The sequence below is a fragment of the Stenella coeruleoalba genome (assembly GCF_951394435.1).
Source record: "Stenella coeruleoalba genome assembly, chromosome: 8".
NCBI classification, from domain to species: Eukaryota; Metazoa; Chordata; class Mammalia; order Artiodactyla; family Delphinidae; genus Stenella; species Stenella coeruleoalba.
The window spans coordinates 41,684,070-41,691,594 of NC_137154.1; the positions used below are offsets into that span (position 1 = coordinate 41,684,070).

Sequence of the window (7,525 nt, forward strand, 5' to 3'; positions counted from 1 at the left end):
CAGCACAGGACTCCTGCCTCCCCAAGGCAATTCCACTGGGAAGAAGACAGGGTATAGGAGCCCTGAGCGCTGATCTCAGGCTCCTCTTTCCCTTTGATTCCCTAGGGAGCTAGGGCTCCCCAACAGAAAGCCCAAGGTGGCAGGGAAGCCTGTGGTGGACTCCCAGGTTGTCAGCCCCCAGGTGAACGGAGCAGGAAGGAGAAGGGTAGAGAGTGAGTCTGGAAGACGTCCAGCCCTCTGTCCTCTCTGTTCCTCTAGTTAACTTCTACTCAAGCTTTAAATACCAGCTCAAGTGTGAATCTCTCAGAAAATTCCTACCCGACCTCCTAGAGCTAGAGCAAGTCTCTCTTTAGTTGGTCCGTGCTTCCCTGTCCTTTTCCTTCACAGCATTCACTAATGTTTCCATGATCTGTGCGGTTATTTTATTAATGGCAGTATGCCTACCAGACCACAAGTTCCACGAGGGCAGGGACTGGGTCTGTTTAGGTGGTTTCTGTATCTACTCCCTGACCTGGGCCTAGCAAATGGGGGGTTCCTGCTGTTCTATTTGTGGTCTTCCCCACTTTGCTGGGGTCAGGGAGAGCTACACTCAAGGGAACACAAAGAACATACATGACAGTAAGTAACACACACATATACACACACACATATGTACATACCCACACGGGGACTTGGAAGTGAGTCTCTGAGGGTTAAAATTCAGTTTCCCATACGACTGATCAGAACCATCATCAGCTTAACGAACCAGTATGACTTGCAGACCCAGAGAAGAATTGAGGAAAATTATGGTCACATCTGGAGAAAGCATGCATGAGCCACAGGACGGGGCAGCTGTGGAAGCACAAAGAGAAAAAGTGCTGCTCAAACAGTGCCCAGAGGAGCCAGTGCCCAGCCAGGCCGGGAGAGTGCCCAAGCCACTGGACAGGCCTGTCCTCCCTGGGGAAATGGAGGCATCAGTTTTTTAGGGCCTAATGCCATTAAAATTTCAAATTCTATAACTCCCTTGTTCTGCTCCCATACACACAAGCAGCCATCCAGTAATTTGGCTCCTAGGGAACTGGTCGGTCAGGTCCATGCAACGATGGATTCGTCTGCCAGGAGTATTGCTCCTTATAAATCAGTGAATCAGTGTTCTGATTTTATTTCCACTTCTTAGAGAGTTTGTTAGCACAGGTGGGCATTCCCAAGTGTGATCGTCTCTGGAAAGCTGGTGAACTCACAGGACAATACCCAAGAGAGAACCAGCCCTGCAAACCCAGCCACGGAGAGTTCTTTTCTTTTGTGAAACAGAAATAATGGCATTTTCAAAGGATCAAACATTTATCAAGGGAAAGAGGGAAGCACATAGAGCTGCGTGCAAATAGAAACAGTTTTGATTTTTCATTTTTCCTTTGACTTCTCCAGACCTAAATTGTCTTTTCAGCTAGAATACATAGTAGCAGAGAAATTCAGGGGAGGCTGGGGTGACGGTGCCCCTGAGGCTGGAGCATGGGTGAGAAGGTGCTGGGAATAGAACAGGGGACAGAGAGGGAAATGACCCGAGGCCCCTGAGGCAGTTCAGTGCGAATGGAGAATAAAGTAATTATTAATAGAAGTTCTAAGGTCATAGTGTACATCAGATCTAAGGAGCAAGGAGAAAACTCAGGAGGAATTGAAAAATCAGAAGTGGGGGAAGTTGGGAATGAGACAGGGTGAGGTATGAGGAATGACCTCTTTTGAAAAGCTCAAATAGATAGCTCAGTGTTTTGGTCTCCCACTGCAATTCAATTTTTATAAAAATATAAAGGCTAAATGCAGTGTGGTGTCCTGGATTGAATCCTGGAACGGTAAAAGAATACTAGTGAAAAACCTGGTGAAAATCGCATAGTCTGTAGTTGACTGTCATGGGCCGATGTTAATTTCTTAGTTTTGGCAAATGCATCATGGTTACGGAAGGTGTTAACATTAGGGGGAACCTGGTAAAGGGTATACAAGAACTCTGTGTTTACAACTTTTCTATAAATCTAAAATCACTCAAAATAAAGTGTTTTAAAAATATAAAGACCTATTTGTTTTTGAGCTCAGGAAAGTTTTCTTCAATGTGTCTTTGATTATTGTTTCTATTCTAATTGTTTTTTAATCAAGAACTTCTATTATTCTTAGACTAGATCTCTTTTTTCTACTTTTCATAACTATCATATTGTTCCTTATTGTTTTCATCTCTTTTATCTTTTTTCTCCAAATCCTGGGAGACCCTCTGAAATTTGTTCTCCACATCACTGATCTGATTTTCTGCAGTGCTGCTTCTGCTTGTCAGTCCTCTACTCCTGCATTTTTAATTTCTTTGTAATTCATTCTTATCTCAGTCATCTTTGTTTACATCTGCTCCAGCTGTATTTTAATCACAGACTATCTTCTCTGTCACTGTATGCTGTTGTTTCACAGAGACCATGGCTATTTACATTCTAGCAGACATCTATCTGGTGTGACTTTGCAGACAGAAGCGGGTACCGTCTCTTATTACCCTTTAATGACTGGTCCTTTGCTACCTGCTTATGGAGCACGTAAAAACACATTCATAGTACGAACACACACAGAACTCAAGCTGTGTCTGTGATATTTGCTTGTGAAATTGCTTTACTGACAGTTTGGAATTCTTGATCAAAATCCCAGAAAACTTGTATCTTCTGAGTAATGTATAAATCACAAATAAAGGACCCATCACTGCCTGGCTAAAGGTTGACACCCTATAATGTTGAAAAAACCCATCAGCAATGGGGCCTTATTATTAGAAGGTACTTTGTAAGAAATGAGAGTGTGATTATGCACCACCAGGAACTGAATCAGGAAAAAAATCTTTGCTATGATCATAATACTTCTTTGTAAAAAAAAGTATGTTTCTGTTATCCTGTGTCTGATAGAGAGGGTATTGTTTATTCCATTGGAATCTAAATGGAAAAAGCCTACCTTTGTGAGTAGGAAACAGGGTTCTCATCTGAGGAGTTTCTTTTCTGTGTGTGTATCAACCACCAGAGGCCTGCTCATCAGCTGGGGAGAGAACAAGGCCATCAGCTCCGACCAGAGACTAGACTACAGGGAGTGCTGGTGGGGAAGTAGTCATTTTCCCTGTAGGCTCAAGGATGTCTGAGCTGCAGGTTTGGGTATGGTGGAAACAGCCCAGCATGTGCATAGGAGGAAAGACACACAGGACATGTGAAATGAAGCAAACCTTCGGAGCCAGAAGTCATGTAGGTTAGAATAAAAGAAACAAATATAAAACATCATTTTCTAAGTCTATCTTTATGCTGCTTGCACTTTATATAATCTTCTCTTTTTTGTTCTTATTATTTAGTAAAGTTTATTTGGGAAGTCAGACTGTCGTAAAAGATATTTCCATTTCTGCAAGGCTAGTCGTCAAAGATGGTGGTGGCACCCCCAGGGGATTAGACAGTGGCAAAAACTGAAGCCAAGTGGGAGCACTTCTAAAGGAAAGAGAATCTAGGAGTGATGGGAGGGCCACTCACTCACCAGACACCCTCACTGCCCTACCTGGTGCTTTGCTGCAACAAGGGGCCCATCCTGAGACGGCTCTCGCGTAGACTTGTCATTTCCTGCCCAATTTCAGACTTGCTCTCCCCTGCTGTTTCTGCCCTTTCCAGAACCTCAGAGGAACCCACATGACTGCCAAGAAAGAGTCCATTTTGCTTCCTGAGCCACCAATAATGGAAATCACTGAGATCATCTGAAACTCGTGAACCTTCCTGTCCTTTGTTGGATAAAAGATTTGCTTAATTAAGAAAAGAGTTCAATAAGTTCTAGAACCTGCTTTGCATTTTTAAAGCACTTAATCCACTGCATGCGTTCTGTTTTAGTGAAGTTGGATCTGAATGTTTTATGTTGCATAAATGAATCCGACAGGCCACTAATTTCTGAAATCCTTTCAGATTAAGGATTTCAGCCATAGGTGTGGAAATTTCCTTCACCCAGTCACAACTTCTAGGTTTCTATATTTTCCTCCAACAAAGTTGAATTACTGAAATTCAGGCTCAGGAATTAGGGGGACCAACACTGACCTCACAGTAAAATCCCAGGAGGAGACACTACTGTTTATAGAACACTTGCTATTTGCCAGACATTGTTTTAAGTGCTCTCTGCACATCAATAAACAGGAAGGAGGATGTTATGATGAAGAGAGAGACAAGAGATAACCTTTGGAGTTTGATAAACTGGTTCAAATCCCCACTCTGCCACTTATACCACCTGTGTAATTCAGTCAGTTTTCTTAATCATTTTATATCTCAGTTTCCTTCTCTGTAAAAAAGGAGCTAATAGTAATACCTGCTCTCCAGGGGGTTTTGTGAAGATTAAGAGAAATAACATTTGGAAAGAATACCTAGCACGTGACCAGGGTCTTTCTCCTCTACTACTTCCTGATGGAAGCGTAAGTGGAGCAGAATGTGAGCAGTTTGACCTACAACACTACCAAATGCAGTGGTTAGCTTTCTACCTTCCAATAAATGGTCTCATTAATTTTTTGGCAAAGAAGGAAGAGAAAGGCTGGCCGCTTGCCAGGGCTAACAGAGTCATTTTGTAGGACTCTATGGCTTGTTATTAATGAGTGAAACCCTTACTCACCATTACTCTGCAGGGCAGCACAATCTAAATTAGGTGCAGTGATGAGAGTCCAGCACCCAAGGGTGTGGGGAAGTGTTGACCCTAGACGTGAGCCCGCTGAGGTAAGAGGTGTGTTTCTGCAAACATTGCCTCCAGATGTGGATGTCGGCTGCTGTAGGGGCAGCCCTTCTGTTCTATTGCTGATGCTGTTGCTACCACTTACTATTCCACATTGCTGCTCCATCCCACCTGCCTCTTGATGGCCAGAGATGGGTCAGGTCCACCACCAGAATTTCTCCAGGCTTCCCTCAACGTCTAGGCTCGGCTGCACCTGCCTGGTACAAGCGTGAGAGGGAAGGGAGAGGTTCTTCTCTCCACTAGTCCAAAGACCATCTCATGAACATTTCCCAAGATAATTGGCTATGGGGATATTTACCTCTTCAGAGAAAATTCCCACCCCTCTACCAGACACTGGTCTGTTTTTATGGTCCCACAAGATACTCACAAGCCCTATGGAATGCATTTTCCATGGTCACATTCAGTCTCTTCCAGGATCACCTTGAGCCCGCGCTCTGAAATGAGAACCACATGCCCTTTACTCTGAGTATATCCACCAGTCTCTAAGGACCCCCGGTCTCCAGTCTGTGTTCACTTGGTGCTAGTGATTAGGGTATCCAGGGCAACTTAGGAGATAATTCTGGTCTAACTGGGGTTTTCCTCTGTGGGTTCCATGTTCCTGTGCTATATTCATCTGCCAAGCTGGGATGTTTCAGTCTCCCTTTAAATATTAGACTCTGTTCATGCACTTGCTTAAAACTAAGCAAGTCTTTAGTGTTACTTTTTACAGAGGGCTTATCTTTTCCTTAGGGCATTGCTGTTTTATCATTCTATGCATCACACAACCTATTTTTTAAAATGATTTTCAAAAGTTTTTTCTATAAGTTCTATAAAATATTCAAACAAGACAAAAGTGAATATAGTACTTACCCCTCCCCTCCCCTAGCAAATGCTACTCCCTGGTATTAACTAACTTTAATTTGGTGTATATCTTTCCAGATCTTTTTCTAAGGGCTATAGTTTCATACTCCGAATTAAAGAGTATACATACATATGTACTTTATTGCATAAAACATAATAATTTTCAGTTTCCCTGAGCATTTTAAACTTCCTTATTTTAAACATTTGCATAATATTCTAATAAGTGGAAATACCATAATTAGCCATCTACCAAATGTCAGTGAATTGGTCCCTTCCAATTTTTCATGATTATGAATAATCCTGTGATAAACATCTTCATGCAATCGTTTTTCATTTAAGATAATTAACTTTGGTTAATTCCTATAAGTGGAATTACTTAGTAAAAGAGTATGAACAAGCTAAAGAAGCAATTTACAATCTAATGATAGGAAAAGAAGAAAAACATATGGCCAAGCAATGTGTTTGGTTGAGTAAATGACAGTTTATCTGTATAATTGAATACAATGAAGTCATTAAAAATAATGTTGCAGAAGAACATTTAATATCATGGCAAGATTTCCACTATATATTAAGTAATTTATAAAACAAATTACAGAACTTTCTATGTAATTTGTATAAGAACATTTTTATAATCAAAATATATCTGAATAGAATTTATGTGGGAATACCAAGGCTCAAGAATAGCCAGGACAATCTTGAAGAACAAAACTGGAAGGCTTATGCTACCAACAATCAAGATTGATGGTAAAGCCACAGTGATTAAGTCAGAATAGCATTAGTGAAAGAATGATTTTTTTAAAAAAGGAACAGAATGCAGAGGTCATATAGTTTTTCGAAAAGCACCAGATAGTAAAAACTATTTAGGCTGTGCAAGTCACATGATCTCTCACAACAACCCAAACCTGCTGTTGTAGCCTGAAAGCAGCCAAGACAATACACATGGTATGGCTGTGTTACAATAGAACTTCATTTACAAAAAGAGGCAGCTGGCCTTAGTTTATCTATCTCTTGTCAGAGAATTCAGAAACGGAGGGTGTGTGTGTGTGTGTGTGTGTGTGTGTGTGTGTGTGTGTGTGTGTGTGTGTGTGTGTGTGTGTGTGTGTGTGTGAGACGTCTGATAAAGGTGGTATTGAAATGCAATGGGAAAGAATAGTTTTTTTAAAAGATATTATATGCAACCAATTGACTCCCATATTGAAAAAGATGAAATTTGATTCCTACCTCACATCATATGTAAAAATAAATTCCATCTCAGTTATAGACATAAATGTGAAAAATGATAAAGCTTCTAGAAAATAATATAGGAGAATATAGTCATGACCTTGTGGTAGAGAAAGATTCCTTAGATAAGACACAAAAAGCATTAACCATAAAGGAAAAGAAAAAGACTAGTACTTAGGGCTATATTAAAAATCATGAACTTTTTCATCAGCAAAAGGTGTTGGAAAGCTACAGTCTGAGAATACATGTAAGTGAAAGGGAGATTATATCCATAAAATATTAAAAATAACTACAAGCCAATTTTTTAAAAAGAGACTGAAAATCAATCCAATAGTAAAATAGGCAAGAGACTCAGACACTTGACAAAAAGAGAATATCCAAATAATCAATATCTAAAAAGATGTTAAACTTCATTAGTTATCGGGGAAATGCAAATTTAAAAGATAATGATGTAATTGTTAGCATATCAACACTTCTTCATCCCTAACTGGGGATGTGGAATACCTGCTGATACTCTCAAACTCTGCTGAGCATAAACTGGTACAATCTCCTTAGGAAGATCTACTAAAGCTGAGCATATTCATACCTATGACCCAGAAGTTTCACTCCTAGGTTGGTACCTAACAGAGATGTGTAGGCATGCATATCAAAAGATATGGACAAGAATGCTCACAGCTACACGATTCATAATAGCCTCAAACTGGAAACAGCTCAAATGTCCCTAAATATTAGA

At 40.6% G+C, this 7,525-nt stretch overlaps 1 long non-coding RNA gene across 1 annotated transcript; it reads right to left on the reverse strand.

Moving 5' to 3' along the window:
- Window positions 1-632: 632 nt before the first annotated feature.
- LOC307190801 lies at window positions 633-5,168 on the reverse strand. Its single transcript, XR_013829545.1, has 3 exons — window positions 5,099-5,168; window positions 4,615-4,928; window positions 633-831 (listed from the first exon to the last, which is right to left on the reverse strand). It is a non-coding gene; the product is annotated as an uncharacterized lncRNA (long non-coding RNA).
- Between the last annotated feature and the right edge of the window lie 2,357 nt (window positions 5,169-7,525).